Raw genomic sequence first — 21,295 nt, 5'->3', positions numbered from 1 at the left:
CTAGCAGCTCTGCAAACCTCTCTCTATATTCTTTTTAGTATAATTATAATGTATTATATCATATATTAATAAATTCAGCCTTCTGATCAAGATACAAGATTCACCGTCTCTCTCTCACCAGCAGCGACCCACTCAGGCCGCTGTAATATCTCCCCAAGTGAGTGCTGGTTCTCAAGTGAGAGCTAAAGCCTCCCTTTTCAATTCCATCTCTCTTCAATTTCCCTGTGTTTACACATTCTCGTGAGCAGTCTCAAAACAGTAATAACCAAGGGACTTCCTAAGTATTTCTCACTAGAAGATGGCATTTTCTGCTGTTTTACAGCTTTCATGCTATTAACCACCTGATTGGCACAAACTGAAAAATGGCATTTAGGGTTGCTTTTGGACAATGCCTAAGTTACTGATTCCTTAGGCACTAATGAGATGTATGTGCTTTTTGTGCAGCACACAGCTACAGACAAGCAAAGCTAATTTTTATGGCCATGCCATTTTATAACCAACATCCGTGTGCAACACTTATCATATGGTAATATTCATGAAGGACCAGAAAACGAGCAAAATAAGACCTACAATTTGAATGATGTTGGAAATAACTCCATAGATGGTTTCCCCAGAACAGCCATCTAGCACTAATTGCCTCAGCCATACAAGAGGAAATATAGTCTTGATTGGAGGCCTGGAATTCTCTTTTTCAGAAGATGCATGGGCCTGGAAACATATTTGTGTTCCTAACTGTAAGCATGAGAATAATCCCATTAGAGAGATTTTGTGACTGGTTTTATGCTTGAAGTTAGAATTGCAGTAAGTGTTTAGAGGATCTGTGCCTAAGGCAGACGTCAATATTGAAAGAAAAAAAAGTGGTTAATACACATCAGCTTTTCTATTTTCTTTTTTCCCTAAGAATGATATAATTTTTTTACTTTATCTTTTGCTGCAAATTGAAGGAATGGAAAACTCAGTTTTGTTATTAATAAATAAATCATGATTCTTCTGATGTTTTATACTCTTTTTTATACTTTTTTTTTCCTATGAAATTGCTAGAACTGGGAATTTCTCCCATGTATTTTTTGTCATTTTCACAGAGGCTTGATGAGGAGGAATAAGTGCTGTAAAAAAATTGTTGAAGGCTGTTATATAAAAAAAAATAGCAGACTTTGCTTCTTTGTCAGCCATTTACAGACATCTAAGTCAAACCTATTTATAGCACACAACTTAATCAATTAAATAGATTCCTTAAATAAAAATTACATTTGTTAGCGTTCTAGAATTTTTGACTTTTGTTTTTGAGAAGCATTGCTTGTATTCAAGCAACTAGAAATAAACATAATATTCATATAAAAATATCTCATGGAACATTAATACTACAGCACTGGTAATAGTGCTTGAAATAATTTATGGCAAATAAACAGCACTTCAAGCATTTTCTTTGGCAGTCTTTAATAAACCATGAACTCCAGGTTTACTACAAGTCCTCACAGCTGATGTATAATACTACATGGTGGTGTAGCTCATCCAGAAGAGAATAAAAAGGTTTCCCCACTCCAGTCTCTTGAGCTGAATCACTGACTCTGACCTACAGGGCTGCTCTCTGGTGTAGGTTTACTGAGGAATCAACAGCCATATAACCAAACATTCAGTGTGTTTTCCAGGTTTTAAGAGTGTAACCCTCTGTAATTTCAAGCTAAGAATCACAACCAAGATTAACATTTCACTCCAAAGGAGACAGCATGGGTACATAAATTGACAAAACAATTCAAATAATCTCATGTAACCTATGTAGACCATAGGTTAGAGACAGTAGACATAACTTCTCCGGTGACATTTTCTGTTCACACATAGGACTTGGATCCTGTGCAGTACAAGAAATGCCAGTTTCTTCACAGTGTCTGCCTCCTGTGCAGGATTCACAGACTAAGTAATTACATTTTGCTGCCTGCTGCACTGCCTGGTGGTGGTGGCTGCTGAAAACAGCACGTTATACTAAAAATATATCAGCCTGAGAGAGTAGCTACAGGATGTTTCCTAAAGCCTAGAGCAGAAATGTATCTACAAGTAGAGTCATTTGGAAGATTTTCTTCATTCAAGTCTTCCAAAGGAGATAATCACAGTGTAGCAGATGGAAACACAATGTTGCAGGAGTAAAAGGAGGGTAATAACTTAGGTAACTTGGTAGTTTCAACAACCCTAGAAAGAGAAGCAGCAATCCTATTACAAAAGAACAAAAGAGAAGCTGAAAATTTGCATGTCTGTCATGCAAATCCATGACAATCCTGGTTTCTAGTCCTAAGTAATCAAGCTTTTATTGCAAACAACAATTTCTCTTACCTACACTTCAAATAAATCCAGCCTCTAGGAACAAGTGATAAAGAAACACTGAGAACAACATAATCAGTTGGCCCAGAGTGATTATGTTAGATGGTATTGTCTGTCTACATTACAAACCCTTACTTTCTGTAAATCCTACCAGGAATCTGTTAAATACTCAGACCCCTCCCTTACATTCACAGGCACTGTGAAATCTGGAACTCAAACTATTCACAGAAATTAGTCTCTTCAGTCATTGAAAAATTATTTTGAAACCTTACACCACTTGCTGTATTGTCATCTGGGAATGCCAGGGCCCTCATCTTCAACCTACATGCTACAGGCTCTGCTCTTAAAGCAAGTCCACCTGAAGTGGCTGTAACTTGCACAGGCTGGGGTTGTAGTGGGTCACAGCAGCACTGGGCTCACAGCCCAGTTAATGATGTTTCCACTGTAAGATGTCTTACTTTTAATCGACAGTATTAACTGTGCTTTTTCCTGCCAAGAGTAAGCAAAATGTGGATTTCTGACACCAAGGAGCCATGGCTACTGCAGATGTATCCTTGACCTTGAAGGACAATCAGTGCTTCATCTGTGTGTCCCAGTCTACCCACACCCATGGTGCCCGATGATTCCAGCTTGTCTTTGACTTCAGTGAAAGCTGTCAAGAGAAGATGACCTAAAGCTGAAGACAGCTGATCCAAAGGGATTCCAAACCCTGTATGAAAAATTAGTATCTGCCTAAGTAATCTTCATTATAATGTTCCAGAAGAGTAGAGGAATCCATGATCCTTGACATGCCTTCTGTGATAGTGACAGGTCACACCTTTGCCTGCTCAGAACACCAAAGCAAGTTCTTCACACAGTGTGCAATAGAACACAGGTGAAGTTGACAAGGATTCCAGTATGAGAATAATCCACCATGGGCCATAAAATTAATTGGTGCTGCTGTGGCTCACGAAGTTCCCAGTCTGTTTCTGGAGGCTGGCAGAATGCATCATTGAAGTGTGCCTGCCTTGCTCTTAGTGTAGTTGTTGACCACTGTCAGAAACAGCAAATGAGCTAGGAGACACCTTTTGTCTGATTCAGTACAGTTATTCTGATGCTCTTGTTATAAAAAAGCCAATTTGAGTATGGTTTTAGAAGCAAAAATCATCAAAACTGTGTCTAAAATCAGTGGCAATCTGGGTGTTCATATCAACAAAAAAACCAAGCTCTAAGTACTTTATTTATTGAGACTAACAACCAATTTTGAAATTGGCAACCATTGTGAATATTAACACCGTATATGGCACAGCATTCTCCTGGCAAAGTTCTACTTTCCAGGAGCACCTTAGGAATATCCCATAATTTGTGTTCATAGGAAAACTAAGTAAATGCAGGCTTAAGTAGCACCGGCAGCTCTTGTGATGTTATCACAAATCTGACAGTATTTCATGTTCTCTTCAATGTCTAAAATCCTAGACTTATTATGAGAATTACAGATTAGATGTTTGAAAAGGCAAGCTTCTGGTTCTGTCTGCAGAGAAAGCTTGAAAATCTGAATTTTAAACTCCATAATCACAAGACAGCCACTCCTGAAATCTTTCAAAAAAAAAAAAAATAAAAGGAAAAAACCCCGGCTATATACTGTTTGGGAACCTGATTCAGAAATTGAATGCTTTGGTTGGGAATTAATGCTTAACTTCAGCTTTGCAAAACAGTCATGTTAATATCTAAATCTTGAAGTTTACCATATGAAATTGGCAGGCTTACACATAGTTTAGGAGCTTTAATTTCATGACTGATCAAAATGAGTTTGCAGAGGCCATAAACACAATTCTTTCCTCACACACTTTTTCTGGATTATGCCCCAGTTGTTGGATTTCCACATCTGAAGTGAAGGAGACAAACATTTCTATTTAGAGCACATTCATATTCAGAGCATGCTGAAACTGATGGGCCTCTATCAGCATTGCTGGACTTTTGTATCAGCACTGCATTGAGAGCTCTGGCATTGGGTCCAGAGCGACCTGCATCTGCAGCTTCTCTAACTGAGAAGGAAAGGTTTGGTTTCTTCCAGACTGAAATAAACTGTGGTTGACCCTTGCTGGCAGAAATGAGAAAAATGGATTTAGAAGGGAGAATAGAGAGATATAATCCTTGCTGAGTAGTTGCTATCTCAGGTTTTACTGCAGCTGCCCTGATGTTTGCTTTCAGCTTTCACTCCGTGGCTCCTTCTCAGCTAGCTATGGACAAGTGGCGAAGTTGTCCCAGGTCATGCACCTTCCTGACAGGTCCCTGGCATTGAATAACATCAGGAGCCTCTGTCCCAAGCCAGGCTTGCCTGATCTCCTGGGTTGGATTGATTCATAGTCCTCCTCAAGTCTGCATTCCTTGGCAGGATTGGCTGGTGGAGAGAGACAAGTACTGCAGGGTCTGCCCAGTAGTCACCACTGAGTTCAGAGTACAGACAGAAGTTTGTTGGCTCACTTTTTGATGCTCTGCTAAGAGTTTCTTCTGCCTCCCCATCTGCAGAACTCCTGCAGAAACTTGATTTCCCTGGAGCTCCCCACCTTGCCCTGCCTTCCAGAGGCTGTGATGTTTAGTATTTGTGTTGCTGGGAGAGAAAGAGAAAAATTCCATGACCTGCTTTCTTGAGGTAAGAAGTAAGTATAACCAAGCACTTTTTCTTTGACACTTGCTTAAAGCTACAGCAGAAGGGATGACATGAATATATGATCCTCTGAGGACAGGAAAGGAGAGTGGAGCCTGGTGACCCTCAGGTATCTCATTTACCTGAAAAATTGTCTCTGGAAACAATGCTGCATGTTGTTTTCTCTGTCTGTTGAAAGCAGATGGCTTGCAAGGCTCTGTCACAGGGGATTTGGTTGTAGAGTTTAAGCAGCTACATCCATACTTTTTGCAGGTAACAGAAATACAGCCTCCAAAGAGTGAATAATAAAGAAGACTGAAAGTAAACCTGAGTGTTGTGTTTTACAGCTTGAGCTGTGACCAGAAAGAGTCACCCATGCTTGGTGCCTCTCTTGGAAGTGAGCAACAAGAGGCAGTTCCTGATCACTGCATGCCACCAGCTCCAGCTCTGAGCCACCACAACCCCTGGAAGCTGGCCAGGCAGGGCAGGGACTGTGCTGCCCTTCCCCACCTGCCCACGGGAGCACCACCATGGCCACAACTCTCAAACTTGCATATTCTTCATCCCAAACACAGATTCTTTAATAGACACAATCCAAAATTATTCTCACACCAGCATGCAAGTCTTTTTCCGACCTCCCCCATACACACAGAAATATTTCAATAGATACTAATGACATTTTGTCAGATTAAGAAAAGAGAAAGAAATGGCAGCATACTGTTGACACTCATCTCCAGCATGACTGAATGGTAGAATATTTAACTTTTGGTAACTGCTTATTAGTACATAAAAAGTGGCTTTCATCCAAAATATAGCCCTGTTTTATCCCCAGCAGAAAACTAATAGCCCATCTAATATTCACTTTTTTTTTTTTTCATGGAGAAAATGAAAAATCTGCACTAAACTTTTCTGTTTTAGGGAGACTGTAAAGCAGGACAGTGCAGTCTGCAGAAATAGTTTTGGTGTTTTGTCACCAAAAATTTGAGGGGTGGAGGAGAAGGAAAAGGGTGGAGGAGCCTCCTGATCCTCAAGCATTCCTAGATACCAGAAGTTCCTGACAAACCCTAAATGGAGCTTAGTAGGGAAGAACACAAAAAAGCCTCTGTAAATAAGTGTAATTCATATTTAAAAAAAAGAAAAATAAGAAATCTAGTAACTTCAATGTCATGCTTTCTGAGATGCACAATACATAGTGACCAAAAAATTGTATGTTTATCTGCACCCCAGCTAGCTAAAATTGGAATGAAGTGGGTTTGAAAAGAAAGGTTATGTAATAAAATAATTGAGAAATACCATTATAAGCAACATGCGGTATTTGCATGCACAAAAGAACCTTTGCTTTACCAGTCCCAGCCCCAACCACACTTCACACCAGCCCTTTCTTGTACATGAGGTTTACTTGCCTTTGGGGCTAGGGGAGAAATCTCCCAGCCTTACAGATAACTTCATCAAAACTCTGCAACAGGCCCATTGCTATGAACCAGTTAAGAAGGTAATTCTAGAAGCCCAAGTTTGTTTCCGTAGCTACATAACATTGCACAAACATTTTGGTTACAATTTTGTGGCAATGGTTTCACAGTTATTTGATTAAACTGCAGGGCTGTTCTGCTTGGAGCCTGGGAGTGTCTGATATCAGTGAAAGCTCTTTAGAAGTGCTACAATTTAAAATTATAGCTTACCCTGTTTGAAGGGATATTTTTAGTCTATTTATTCAGAGTACAAATATAGTTCTGTACATCACTGGTTTAATGTCTCTCTTGCACTGGTCAGAAAGACACTTTACCCAGCACCAGACAAAGGTCAACAAATGGGTATCTTTTTTTCACCCTTCCTTTCTTTTTTTGTAAAGCTGCATTAAGGGCTTTAGAAAGCAAAGCATCTTGTAAGCAGAAGCTGCACATCTAACCCCTTTACTGCAGTGACCTACTTATAGGAAATACTCCTATTGAAAGGGGCTTTTTCCAAGATCTAGCATTTCAAACAAAAACATACCTACAATTAGCTGGAAAGAGTTTAAGGGATCCCTGAGCAAAAATAATCGAAAGAATAAAAGGCGAGAGAAGGGAAATGGTGATGAATCACCACACAGTCAGGAGCAGTGATGTAGTGCATATTTCTATGAATGGCCATTCTCTGGCTTTATTATCTACAGCTCCACGAGTTTTTTATTTCTGATTATTTGTTTGGGTGTCAGGGGGACTTTTGTGCCTGAAAACCCCTGGAAACCAAAGTTTTATGTACATACAAAAGGCACAGTAGTGACAGTGCAGGCAGTCACATCTCTGCTCAGCTGCTGCCCTTGCCCTTGACCTAAAGGGACCCTCCTTTCCACACAACCACCCAGCAGCACATATTTGGTTTCTGTGTTAATGTAGCTCTGGGGTTTTCTTGAGCTGGGCTTGCCCATTGTGCTGAACTGTGACAAATTCTTCACAGAGCAGTAGGGTTGGGTTGATTTCAGGCTTGATGTGTGCTGGGGAAATGGGGGAAGAAGTAGAATTTCTTCTAATAATGGCCTCTCCTAAACATGTTGTCCTTCCAGCTAGAGTGTACCTATTACTGTAATTTACAGAACTGGGCACACAGAAAAGACCACAAAAGTAGACTATGAAGTTCACATCTCAGTGGAATTCCCAGCAGAAAAAATCCACAAGAGCAGAATCACTTTTGTGTGGTGTTTCTCAGCATCTCATTTGGGTGGCACAAATTCTCAGCCTCTTTCATATCATGTGTGCAGGGGGCAATGCATGTAATGCCCTTTTGTGGAGTCAAGGAAGATAGTTAAGTTTTTTTGAGGTGAATACCAAGGAGCAAATGAGCTTGGCTGTGCAGGATCCAAGAAAAGGCAGTGAGATTTCTGCATATGTGGAAAAAGGCTTGGGACCAGGAGGCACGACAGAGGCACACAGATGTACACTGTCCTGAGAAACTTGTGTTGTTTCTAAGGACACATTTATCAAAGTACATAATAGCTATTTGGCCACAACCTATTTTTAACATCTTCTCAAGATGTAATTTTTGAGATAATTGATTTGTTGCTTACAAAAAGTAAGCGATTTGTCTGAGATGGAGCAATGTTTCAGTGAGGAATATTGTTCTCATGTTTCTTTCCAGTTTTCACCATATATTAGGAAGCTTTTCCCCAAAAATCATGCTCCAGAGAGGCAGGAGACTTTGGAAGACATTTCAGTCCTGTTCAGTAAGTCTGGGCATATGTTATGATCCTTGTATGTCTCGTGTTATTCACGAGAAGCATCTGCTGAATCTCCCAGTCTCATCTCTACAATCTGAGATTACACTCTTACAGATTACACTCTTAATCTACCACACAGACAGTAGTGTGACTAAACAGCACAACTACAAAAAAAAAAAGTAATTAATTTAATCCTCACTTCATTACCTGACCTTTATTTTTTCTTCCTTTCTTTACTCTCACCATTTCAGAAAATGGAGATTTCAACTTTCTCGGGACGATTAAAATGCAAGGAAGGATGTGGAGCAGTGCTCTCCTCCCCAGGCTGCAGCGCAGGGCTGCGCTCAGCAGCCCCGCACTCGCCTGCTGTGTGGAATACATATCCACGCCAAGGGGAGCTCCTCCTGCAGAACAAAGGTGGAATGCGCAGGCGGGAGCGGCCGGGGCACCGCCGAAAAACGGGGGCTGCTCCTGTGCGGCAGATGAAAGATAGATCCAGTCTCCATTGCAGGCAGAAGAATGGAGTGGCGTAAGTGGTTTTCCTGCTGATTTTCATCCTACCCCAAAGAAACCTTTGGAAAAAATCCCCAAATGCTCAGCATACAGAATAAAGGTATTGGGGAATTTGCTTGAGACTCCAGTGAGGTACACTAGAGCCCCAGAACAGCCCAGTAACTTGTGTTGGGTGTGTGGTCTCTATCTCCTGAGCACTGTAGATACAATTTGCAGTGTCTGCAGGCTGGGACGGGACTCCCCCGAACACTGCAGGTCTCACTACACAAAACCTGCAAGCTTCAATGTGCAAACAGCCCTTTCTGAATTCTGCTCATGAAAGCTGGGTGGGTTTCACTGTAATCTCAGCCACCAGCTATCCTTTTCCATTTCTTTGTGAATTATTATGGACAAAATAACATATCTACTTTAATCTGGATTTTGACAAGTCTTTATGATCTACATTGTTTAGTTAGAGAAGTAAAACTTGTTAGCTCCTTCCCCAAGTTAATTTATATTTTTAATTGCTGCTAAATTAAACACAAATTATCCATGATTATTTTATATGCTTTGGAGTTTTAGGACTACATACAGTAATCATAGCCTACTGCCTCTAGAAAAATGCCATTTTCTATTCACGGGGCAGAAATACAATAGACAGACAGCAATGTGATTGCTGCATAACACATCACCTACCCCACAGCCATGACTGCACCTGGAAAATGTTTACTATAGCCAGAAAGACAGCCCTCCCTGTAGATATTTTAGATGTGAGTCATGATAATGACTAATAGAAAGTTACTTTACTCATAAATCTGCCTTGTCCTTAATCCATCTGTTATTCTTGTTCTTACAAAAGACAAAACAATTTAGCAGAATGTTTTTACACAGATATAATACATTTGCATGATTGACTCTCCATTGCTGCTGGAAAAGCAAGCCATTATATCATGAGAGTACAGTGTAGGAATTCCTTTCTGGATAACATTTTTGCAATGGCAGCTCCAGGTGAGCCATCTAGAGGCAAAACCAAGATTTTCTTAGGAATTCTCCAGACTAGCAGTGTAATGAATTCCTCTCAAATAAATATCCTCAAAAGCTTGAAGCATCACATGTACCAAGGGCTAAGATTGCCATCTGTTAAATTCATAAACCTCTTACATGCTTTAATTTCCTGCATGCTCATACCATGAGTTTAACAGTTTCCTGTGCTTTTAAAAATAATTTCTGAGAGTGGTTTGGATTGCTTTATGCTAATGTAGTATCAAGAAAAGCCTATTAATTATAATAAATAATATAGCAATTAAAGGAGGGATTGTAGAGTTCAAATAACTTGAAAACTCTTCTTGCTCTTGACTCAGTGTGACACTGGAAAATGCTCTTAACTGGAGTCAGTTTTACCACCCATAATGTACGGCTCATGATTTTACCAGCTTTGTAAAGCACTTTATCATCTTTGACTGAAATACTAAAACACTGCAATAGAGATACATGCACAGTAAATACAATGCATGGCCACATTCTGCCTTTACTTCCCTCTTGCTTAATCCAATTAAAACCAGAACTGCATGGTGCATAAATCAGAGCAGAGCAAGCAGCCTTCTTTGCACTTAGCAGTAGCAGCATCACAACACAGCTTATGAAACAGGGATAAAAGTCACCAATCTAAAACACAGCTGGGCTTATCTTAGAATAGGGGTGCACCTGGTGCACCCTGTGGGAGAGTTTAGAGTGGGTAGTAATCAAAGGCTGATTTACTATTAAAATTGCTAAATTATTTTGAAAACGTTTCAATTCACAGAAATGTTCCCAGTACCATCTAACTCAACTAAAATATGAGATGTTTTTGACAACATTCTGGCCAAAGCAGTGCAGCCAAGAGCCTGACCTCCACCACAGGACCAGCACTGAAGCTGATTACAGGGTGCAGGCTCAGCAGGGCTGGCCAGACTATTGAGTGGGAGGTGCAGCTTCAGCCCCAGGGACTCAGAGTCCCAAATCAAACTGAAATTACCCTGATTTAGAAATTGCTGGTGTCCAGTGCAGCCACTACTACACCAGGTACTAAAAGTAGACACGCGTGCTCTGCCTTTGTACAGCAATTGCAATGGGAAGCAGAAGTGAAAAACCTCACTTAGCGGCTTTATTCCAAGCCCACATATGGCTATCTCCACTACCCAGAGTCACCCTTGGGGTCTGGAAGAGTCCTCTTTGGGCTACCAACAAGGCCTCAATGACTGTGTTAAAAAATCTGTATGAAGCCTGGGATGTAATCTGTCTATCATTGAACTTTTCCTGGTAGTACAAAACATGAAACCTACAGTATATGTCAGACTGGACACACTGCTTTGAGTGCTGCTGTGTGAGACTGGTCTCCCAAGGGTACAGGTTATCGCGGCTAGGAGCTTTGGGAAGCAAGGAAGGATGAGAATAAGGAACAGGCTGGTGATCTCTTCCTTCCCCAAGTTCTCAGGGCACAGTGGGATAGCTACTCCAGGAACACACTGTGTTCTTGTCAAAACAATAAACAAAGCAGATAGAGGCAAGGAGCCAGAGTAACGACTCCCACTGGGAGCTAGAATGAATCAGACAATGTCCTATACCCTGGAAACACAAGCTTTTCACGTGGCATGACACTAGGCATGGAAGGGAATGGTGAGGATGCATAGACAAAGGTGAAAGTCATTTTGTGAGAGCACATGGACTTCTGCCTGATTTTTTTCCTGCAAGAGCTGGTGTTTTACAGGGCCCTCTAGAGACAGAACTGACCAAGTTCACAACCTCAGTATCTTGGCTATTGGGGTGTGATTTGGATGAGGAGATTGACCCCATGCCTGAGCTTCTCTGTACCTCTGGATTTGGTGAGCTGTGGGCAGCCCATGCCCTGGTTCACACCATGCTCCATGTGTGTGCTGCTCTCTTTTATGCAAGGGTTGGACTCCAGTCCACATTTGCTGCAGACAGCTGTGGTCTCCTGGGGCTTTCCTCTCTGACCCAACACCATAATTGAACAGTTCTTTCACCTCTCTCTTTCGGGAATTACAGAGGATTTTGTTAACCATTTAAATAGTGACAATAATTGCCTGTTATCAGCTTCATAATAATAAAAGAATTCACTGATTTTCCACAGGTATAAACAGGATAAGCCTCATGTATATATCACAGACACTTATTCAGACAGAATAAATAAATTCCATCCTACAGCTGTTTCCTAGGTAACTGAACCAGAACTACAGATACAGACTGTGCGCAGCTTAGAGTTGAAAAAACAAAATGCAGCATTTCTTTCTGTCTCCAAACTTTTGATTTTGTGGGACTGCAAATACAATGTAAATGTTTCAAAAATGAAATATGTAACTGGAAAATATGCACCTACTCTCATATAGCCAAAACATGCAATTCTGAGAGTCCTGCAATATATCACTTCTCTAAACCAGCCAGAACAATCTTATCTATCATTGGATTTCTGCCAGTGCCCAAAACCCCAGAAATGTTGTGGTTGTGTTTTTCAAACCTGAAATCCCATCATCTTAGGCAAATAGGTTTAATATGCAAGCTGAGAGGAAGTCAGCCCTGCACAAGGGACTGCTGAAATTTCTGGTGTCTTCCAGCAATCTAAGGGCTCCCTACCATTAACAAGGCAGAAAGTCCCAGTGGATAGTACCACCTTGCAAAGGTGTGAGCATCACACAGCAAAATGTGAGTAAAATTGCTCCTTAGAGAAACTGCATACCACAGATATGCTGCAGGAAAATGCAATCAGATCCTCTGAAGGCCTGTTCTGCCTTATTTTGTCCATGAGTTAGAAGGGTAAAAAAACCCCAACAAAACTAAACACCCACACTGTTTGTCAGGGAGAGCGGCAGGTGCAACTTTGCAGAGGTATTTCCCTTTTTACACAAAGCTATGGAACAGTATTTTTGCATTATGAATTAGCACATTTTTGTGGATGAGAATTACTCAAAATATCACTCTAATGACAACAGTCTGATAAATATTTAACTGAACTGTTTTGTTGTCTCTAGGATCACAGAAGAGCAAATATATTTGATAATCATTAGAACTGAGGTGATCTAGTTTTCATCTCTTAAGGGAGTATGAAATACTCTGAAAAATCAACAAATGTAGTAATTTTAGTGTAAAAAATAAAATAAAAATAACTCCCTCTGTTCTATTAAATCTTTTTTTTTAAAAGATGCAAAATGTGCATGCCAGTTTGGGGAAGGAAACTCTTTAAGGAGCAACACCAAGAAAAACTCCAATTCCTCTGTAAAAGGATCAGAAAATAATAAATACCAGTGGGCAAAAGCAAAGTCTTCTGTTTTCATGATGAGTTAAATGCAATTTTTGGAAAAGGGGTTAGACCATGTGCCTATCCACCTCACCCAGAAACTTGAGTTCATAGACTGGACTTCAGGAAACATGTTTTTTTTGCTGAATTACATTTGTGGGGTCCTAATGAAGGCAGTGGGGCTATATGAGGTCAAAGTCCATACAAAAATGGACTCAGCCAGTCCCTCTAGGGGTGTATAGAACCCATAGGGCCAGAGTTTATCTCTTCAGCAGTGATTTGAATGTGTTATATTAAAGTCTATTGACTTCAGGGGATGAGCTGTTAATGTATGCCTATGTAAGTGTAGCTGGAGTTAGATCACCCACAGCTCTATCCATCCCTGCAGCTGTGAAGCAGAGTCAAATCCTGATGATATGGGTTCAGTGGTTCTGGTCCATTTCACTTCCACATGCAAATTCTTAATCTGCAGGGAAACAAATTCCCATCTTCTTTGCTTCCCATTTCAGCTCAACAACTCTAAAAATTGCTTAATCTGCCCTTTTGCTGTTCACTAGCAAAGAGGACTTGCGATAGTAACTGTTCATGTACAGCTCCCAGTAAACCAAAGAAAACAATTTTTCACCTGTACTTCAAACAGAACACCCTTAGATGACTGGAAAAAAGCTTACTTTTACTGTTAGTTGGCTGGTCAGAAGAATTAAAACTGAACAGCAAGCACACTTTATCATCAAAATTCAGAGATTCTGTTTCAAAGCCACACACATTTGTCAAGCAAGAAGGCATTTAGCTGCTGTAGTCCCTTGCCTGAACGTACCTATTTTAAAATTTGATCACCTACATAAAACTAAGAATAGGATCATATCATTTCATTGGCTGCAAGTCATAACCTTTCCAGCTTCTGTGAATACATCAGGCAGTAAAACCCTGATGTTCCCATATATCACCTAGCTAGACACAACAGTCTCCTGGGGTGAAGCTCTTTAGTAAGCATAGCAGGTCCAGGATTTTGCAGCCCAGCCAGTTCAGTTTTCCCCTGGGTAACAGGGAAGTGCTTGAGGGCCAGGCTAGGCACACAAATCACAGGAGTTTGGTGCTTTCTCTTTTGACATAGCTGGCCAGGCACCAGGACACAGCCTGCTGCTACCTGTTGCCCTGGCACTGCAGATGCAAGGGTGCTAGAGTTACTCTGACTGGTTAAAAGGCTAGGGATGCCTCTCCTGAATAGAATGTCATTTGCCATAGAGAATACCTGATGTGAACAGAAAGCTGCAGCCTGCCAGGATAGTGCAGATGATCTCCACATGGAGATCTGCCTCTGACTTCAGTTTTGCTTCTTCCTGCTGGACAGTCTTACTTACAAAGAGCTCAAAAGCAACCTGCAGAATTAATACATCAGTGAATTACTAAATCTAGATAGTCTGAATGTGCAAATACAAAAGGGAATGTAAAAACAGACAAGAGAGCCCTGAGGAGTCAGAGTCAGTGCCATGCTGATAATGAACTCCAAGAGCAGAATCTATTAATACTGCCTGATGAGCTTGCTCATCCACTTTATTGGAACACACTGCTAAATGTATGAGAAAGCTGTACCAGAGCTAAGCTTTAGAACAGAGATAAGGCCACGATCACAAGTAGAGCTACATATACCCACCAAATTTTGTAATGCAAACTGCATACAGCTTACAGGGTACAAAATGAAGCATATCCATGACTTGGTGTTTATTTTCCACTTAACCTTATTTCTCGCACAGCTGTAATTAATGTTACACTGCAGCACAACCAACTGTCTCCAACTTCTACCAGACTGCTCCTATCTCAGGATTCATACTGGGAGCAACCCTTGTTTGAAGAAATCCAAACCAAAGAAGCTCACTACTATCCAAAAGAGCTTTTGGAAGGATCAAAGGCAGCTTAACCCAACCTCTCCCTTTAACTAATACACACCCCTTGCAGAGGAAGATGTTTCCCATATTGTATACACTCTACTGTCTTTAGTACATCAGGATGTATTATAACATCAAGCTCAATGCAGAGTCAAAAAGCATATAAGGAATTAAGGTTCATTCATACTCTCTATCAGATCTGTGAACCTGACAGGATTTTTGTCCTCTTGCTTTTTGTTGCTTGTTAATTTGTTTCCATCATTCTCTCCTGGCTCTGTTCTAATCTAGCAGAATTTTTTCTATGCAGTCTGACAGTGAATTGAAAATATAAATCAGAAGGAAGGAGTTTAGCTTTGTTAAGTTCATAAGCTGCACCTTTTATGCACATAGAGAGCACAAAATGTACACCATATGAAAGGAAGCAAGCCCCAAGTAATTAACCTCAAATACTGTAATTATCAGTGTTGTTTTCTTTTTAATTTAGACTCTTAAGAAATCATTTCAATTACTGTTTTGTTATTATGGAAGCCACTTAATACAAAACACCTCAGGTTAGAAATGTTAATAGCAGATGAGCTTATGTGATCACAAAGTCTTGCAGTGATGGATCAATAGAGGGGTGGTGCAACTGGCAGGCAGCCATCAGCTCAGTTGTTCCTTCGTTATTTTAGAGCTATTTCTTGTAGAATATTCATATAAAACTAAATGAAAGATGGTTTCCTTAGGTTTACTCACTGAAGTTTTTCCTGACTGATATAAGACTGGTCACAAATACGGATAAGCTCAATTACCCACTGCATAGCTAAACCAAAATGTGCCCTTATTTCTCACTTCACCCTTTAACTTTGCAGGAATGACAGGCAGTTGGCACTACTTTAAGGTGACTGTGCTTCTCTTCTACTCCTTTCCTCATGATCTACTGCAAAGCCCACTATTAAGAAAAATTATACTTTAATGACCAGTGGTATTACCCAAACAGCCCTTACTTTGTTGAGAGTTCACTGAGCCAGGCTTTCACATCTCTCAAGGAAAATAGTGGGATTTAGATGCTTCAAGCTCAATATCAATATTTCTCATAAGAAAAGAATAGACACTGTTCTCTGGCTCCACGTTCACAGAGACATCAAGCCTTTTTGGCATGGATAGCTCAATACAATGAGCTATCTGTGCTTCTAGGACCACCTCAGAGCAGGTACTCTGCTGGACTTGCTGGTGTGTAGGCTTTTTAATTCAGTTATAACTGAAATATGAAATGAAAAATAATAGATAAACATTGGAGTCTGCTATAAGTACAGTTTGCTGGTAATACAGAACATTATACAGGCAGAACATGGTTGTTACATGAACCATAGTGTCCTAATTTTAACTCTGAAGTGTGAAAATAAGAAAAAAACACTCCATGTTTGCTTCAAAATGGCAAATCACACTTTGGCAGGACATGAATTACTTTTTCCTAGGCCAAATTTTTATTTTTTATGATACTCACAAGTATCTTCATGTTCTTATGGAGCTGAGCAAACATCCCATGCACTCTGTAATGTTGCCAAAACCTATTACTCCCTTTTACTGTTTGAAGATAGATGAGAATATATTCACACTATCTTGGCAAAGGAGGGAGTCTTCAGCAACCTCTCCATCCCTAGACACACGTGCCCCAGGACTAGAAATACCTTTTCCCCCTTACATTATATAATCATTAATAGCAATCATTTAATTGATTTATTATAATGACAAGCAACCCTGACATCCAACCCATCAGGGAACTGCACAAGCAATTAAAAATACAATCCTGCAGAAAGCATCGTGAAACTGATACCATAAAATGAAATAAGTTATTAAACTTCCACTTACAATTCTTATGAACCTATAAATATATAGTGAAGTACATTAAGTTTTTTCTCCCAAATGCAGATTCCTAGCACAGAAACATGTTGAAAAATAAGGTATATAGTGAGAAACAAGGGACACAGGCTTCACTTCAGAGGTCTGAATAACCCATTGCAAAATAAATTATGCAAAAATATCTCACATGCTAACAATAAATTCTTTGCTCTTAGGGATGAAAAAATCCCCGAGATTTAGGATGCGTGTTCTCACTTTAATTTTTTTTCAGAACCAGAGAGAATTGTATGGTAATTACTGATTCTGCAATATTGTTAACTGACTTTCCCCTCCCAGTTTCAGTTGGTAATACTGTAGTTTTTCCACCTCCAGGATTATATTACCTGCCAACACAACCCCAAATGGCTTGGAAAAGAAGGGAATTTTATTGCACTGCTTTAGGCCATGTCTACATTGGGTAGTTGTACCACTTTAACCATGGTTAGCTTACATTAAGGTAGCTGGTGTGTACATCAGACTGGTTTTCAAAGTGATTTAGTACCTCAGGCTACACTAAGCAGCCCTCCTTAGAGCAGACATTAATCCATTTTGCAGGAAGCCTGTTCCCTGTGGAGTTCATATGGCCCTAGCTGCTCTGCTGCCACAAGTCCTTTAATAACCCTGGGCTAAGATGCCTTGATATTTCTGTGTCATCAGTGTGTTGATGCTGCCTTTGCAAGATGCATTTTCTGTTTAATTATCAGTAGCCCTGCAGACATCAAAATATCAAGCTTATCTATTTGCTCTGGGACACACACACCCCTCTGGGTCCCTTCACGGATCTGTGCTTAGTTCTCAGACCTGAGTGCTCTTGCCAAAGACACTTAGCCTCACCACAGGAAGATATCCTGCAGTAGAGAGGTTTTCAGGGATTTGCTAGAGCAGAAAGGCAAAAGGCTGACCAAAGCTTCACTCAAGGCTGAGTTAAAGTACAGGACTCTGGTAAAAGTGCTGTAAACTAAAGGTCATCCATTCTCTTTCTCTCCATTTGGGACAAACAGGCCAAGTTTACATGGGATTTCTTGCACTCATAACTCAAGTAAAGCACTACCATCATTTCTACAGATGATAAGTCTGCTGACAGTCAGCAGCTATGCCCAGGAGGAACTGCTTCTATTTTCACTAAAATTGACTACAGAATGTCTTCTGCAAGTCCCTGTGTAAAGCCAGCGAATGAGGGGACCCTGCAAGCCTGCCACACTGCAGTCTTGGGGGAAGCCACTTTTGCTGAGGTGAATGCAGGACCAGGAGCCACTATTTATGTTTTTATGGCTGAGAAACACAACAGACTTTGAGTTTAAACAGGGAAATAGCCTGCAAAGACAGGTGAGCTATCAATAGCCCTTATTAAAACTCTTGAATTCAGACTGCTTCAGTATTCAAATTTCAGAAACAGAGAAGGGCTCTTGCTTCTCACTTCAAATTCTATTTCAAGAGAAAAGACTCTTTTCCTTTCCAAATACAACAAAAGATAGTAAATTTTATTTGTTCCTACCTTTTGTATGAATAAAGGAGGGCTATGATTTCTAAATGAAAATAATATATCACTAGGTTGCCTTTGTACTCCTCTTTTATGTTCCAAGTTCTTTCCTTTACTCTTGAATTGGCTATGAGCAAAGGGAGTGAGGAGAGCTGCAAATATAATCTTGAGACCTCTGTATACAAAAGTATGAATCATGAGTGGTTCCTGGCTTATTTGCCTGTCTACAAGCATCTGATGCCAGCCACCTATGCAGAGTAGCCTGCTGGGCTCCACACAACTATTCCTGAAAGCTGCAGCTCTGTCTGAGGTCCTTCACTACACCTTCTCTATGATCCCCATCCTTAACACTCAAATGTTTCAAACTGCACTTGGTGTTTTCCTTTGTTCAAGAGACCTAAATCAAGCCTCTTGCTGACTTCCAATATTTTTAATTTCCAAGCCACAGTATAGGTAAATATGCAACACAGACTCATATTTAACATTGTACACGTGAAAAACTTGTTCTGAACCGTCACAAAGTACATCTAAACCCAGGTCACCTTAGTCCAAGAGGTTCTCACTTGTGCTGTACATTGTGGTCCACATTGTGAGACAGGAGTAAAAAAAAAAAAATCAGGGTCTGACTGCACATCATTAATACTGTCTTTGTGGGTATAAGAAAAGGAAAACCACTGATTTCACATAAGAACTCAATTAAGCATTGAGCCAGCTTGTGTCATGTTATTAAATGTGTTCCACATCTATCAATTCCACAGCACAGTACTGCTCCGACTAGGTATAAAGTTCTGCAACCAAACATGAATCCCACTGAAATCAAGTGAGAAGACTGCCACTAGACTGCAGCAAGCCAGGGCCTTGCTTTAGAGGGATTGTTAGGACTGCAGTTTTTTTATTTTGTTTTCCTATGAGAATGAACTTTATGCAATCTTGTTTTGTGTATAAAGCATATCAGTCTACCCCAGTAACTTTGTACCTACTGGAAAATTTCAAGAGACAGTCCAAAAACATCAAGTTTCTATGAATTCAATGAGAATAAGAAAATGGGTGGCAGAGAAAGACCCTCTCAGTGCTCAGGAAAGGCCATGTGACAAAACAGCTCACAAATCTTTCCATCTCAGATAAGATAATTCACACAGAAGACAAATATAGAACACCGGACTTTAGTCCTGCAACCCCTGGAGCAGCTCAATTTTGTTGCTTTTTTGAGAGTCTAAGCTCAAGATTCAGGATTAAGGTAATTCCAGGTTGGAGTTCTTTTTGTGTGGTTTTTATTTCATCAGAAGATAGAGAATGCCAGTGGCTGCACAATGAGCAGAGGTAACAAGAGTAAGCAGTGATCAAACACCATTCCTTCCATGACACCACCAGACTCTCAAATATCCTACCTGCAGAAATAAGAGGAAAGTGATTTGAAAGAACACCTTGATGAGCAGGGTACTGCAAAAGCTGAATGATCCTGCCTTTATCTCCTCTCTGATTCTTGTGTAGTCACAATCCATTACATTAAATCATTCTCATATTTGCATCTCAGGGATTTTCCATGATAAGTCAAGAAGAATTTCTTTCTTAAATACTGTCTTATGGATATTTTTTAGATAAACACAGCAGCCAGCTTCAGCTGTATTCCAGTGATAAAGACATATTCCTAGGGGAAGACTTGCCAGATTATAGCCATGACTGTAGGTTTTCTGCAGTTTTCTTTTAGGCTGAGATAACTACGGGGCTTCTTTTTGTCTCCTTGGGCCAAACTCACCATGGTTAAAAATCCCATGTAACTTAGGAATTCAGTACCAAGGAAAATTTAAATCTATTATTTTTTTGATAGACTAGAATTGTGTAAGACCCAGATGAATTATGACTACCCTAAAGCAGAAAGGTCTGTGACTTTTACTTAATTTTCTGCTGTGCATCACTCACACTCTAAGAGTCCATAATCTGTGTTCATGCAAATGGCCTCTTCTGGGCTATACTTGTGATTTTATTAGAAAAAGAGTATTCTAAAAGTGTTCATTTAAATTCATAGATACTAATAAATCACTAAAAAGCCTATTTTACACTGAAAAATTATGCCACACACATTTTTCTGAATAAAGGAGATGGTATTTTTTAGACAAATGGATAATTTATTCTGGATTGTACATGTGATAGGAGTGTTTTCAGAGTAATTTCTTTATGTCAGAATTGGTGGGTTTTTTCAGGCTATACTATAGTTTTAGGACACTTGCATATTGAGAATGAATCTTTGTTAGTGTGCCTAATCCAATAAATATAAGAAATATCTCTGAATGAGTGAGCCCAGATAAAACAATTAAATTCTTCAGTAACATTAAAAAATTCTGATTGTTTTGTACTATGACACAGTTTCTTGAAGATACTTCCTCATGTTGACAACTTCCACTGACTTCAGGTAAATTTATACGTAAATCAACGTACATGCACATATGTATTTGAGTGTGCACACCTGCACATATACAGCTTTGAAGTCTTTACTGCATTACAGTCTGAAGATTTTTGTTTTATCTCCAGTTGCTTCGAGATGTCTTTCCTCTTTAAGGATTCACTTTTAAATCTAAAGGCAGTTTTCCCTTATTTCTTCTACGATCCAGTGCTCTACTTCTGACAAACATTAAGCAGTTGCTAGTCTCAAGCAGAGTTATATCCTTAATATCTATAAAGGTGTCTTCTATTATTGTGAAGCAAGCAGTTTTCTTACTGGATTGTATAAAGTAATCCAGTATTTGAGAACAATATTACTTTCAAAAATGGAACAGCTATTTCCTGCCAGATGCCAGAAGAAGCAAGAAAAAAGGATATAGAAAATATATTATGAGCAGAGTTTGTCATTAAAGACTTGAAGCTAGATTTTAATCTTACTCTGGGAAGAAAAATTGTGATTACAACACATATATATATATATATAGTAATTTAAGCCATGTAATTCTAATAATCTTAAGTGAGAAGTTGCTGATATCACAACATGATCAACCAGGGTTATTAGGGAAAGTTCTGTAACAAGTTAAAATGCTACCAACAGAGCATCACTGTTTCTCAGCCTTCCAGAGACAATTTATATTGATTGCAACTGCCAGTCCTAAACACTCTCCATGTTCACTGTGAGGAAGGATAACAG

General features: G+C 39.8%; 1 long non-coding RNA gene across 1 annotated transcript in view; it reads right to left on the bottom strand.

Moving 5' to 3' along the window:
* Positions 1-4,515: 4,515 nt before the first annotated feature.
* Positions 4,516-21,295, bottom strand: part of LOC131562707 (uncharacterized) — a 34,375-nt gene continuing 17,595 nt past the window's right edge. Inside the window, exons 2-3 of the long non-coding RNA XR_009275173.1 lie at positions 14,168-14,294; positions 4,516-4,903 (exon numbers count right to left, since the gene is read on the bottom strand). This is a non-coding gene — a long non-coding RNA (uncharacterized LOC131562707). The remainder of the gene's footprint in view (positions 4,904-14,167; positions 14,295-21,295) is intronic.

Source organism: Ammospiza caudacuta, chromosome 11 (genome assembly GCF_027887145.1).
Source record: "Ammospiza caudacuta isolate bAmmCau1 chromosome 11, bAmmCau1.pri, whole genome shotgun sequence".
In the NCBI taxonomy this organism is placed as follows: domain Eukaryota; kingdom Metazoa; phylum Chordata; class Aves; order Passeriformes; family Passerellidae; genus Ammospiza; species Ammospiza caudacuta.
This window is presented reverse-complemented; position numbering and strand designations above follow the sequence as displayed.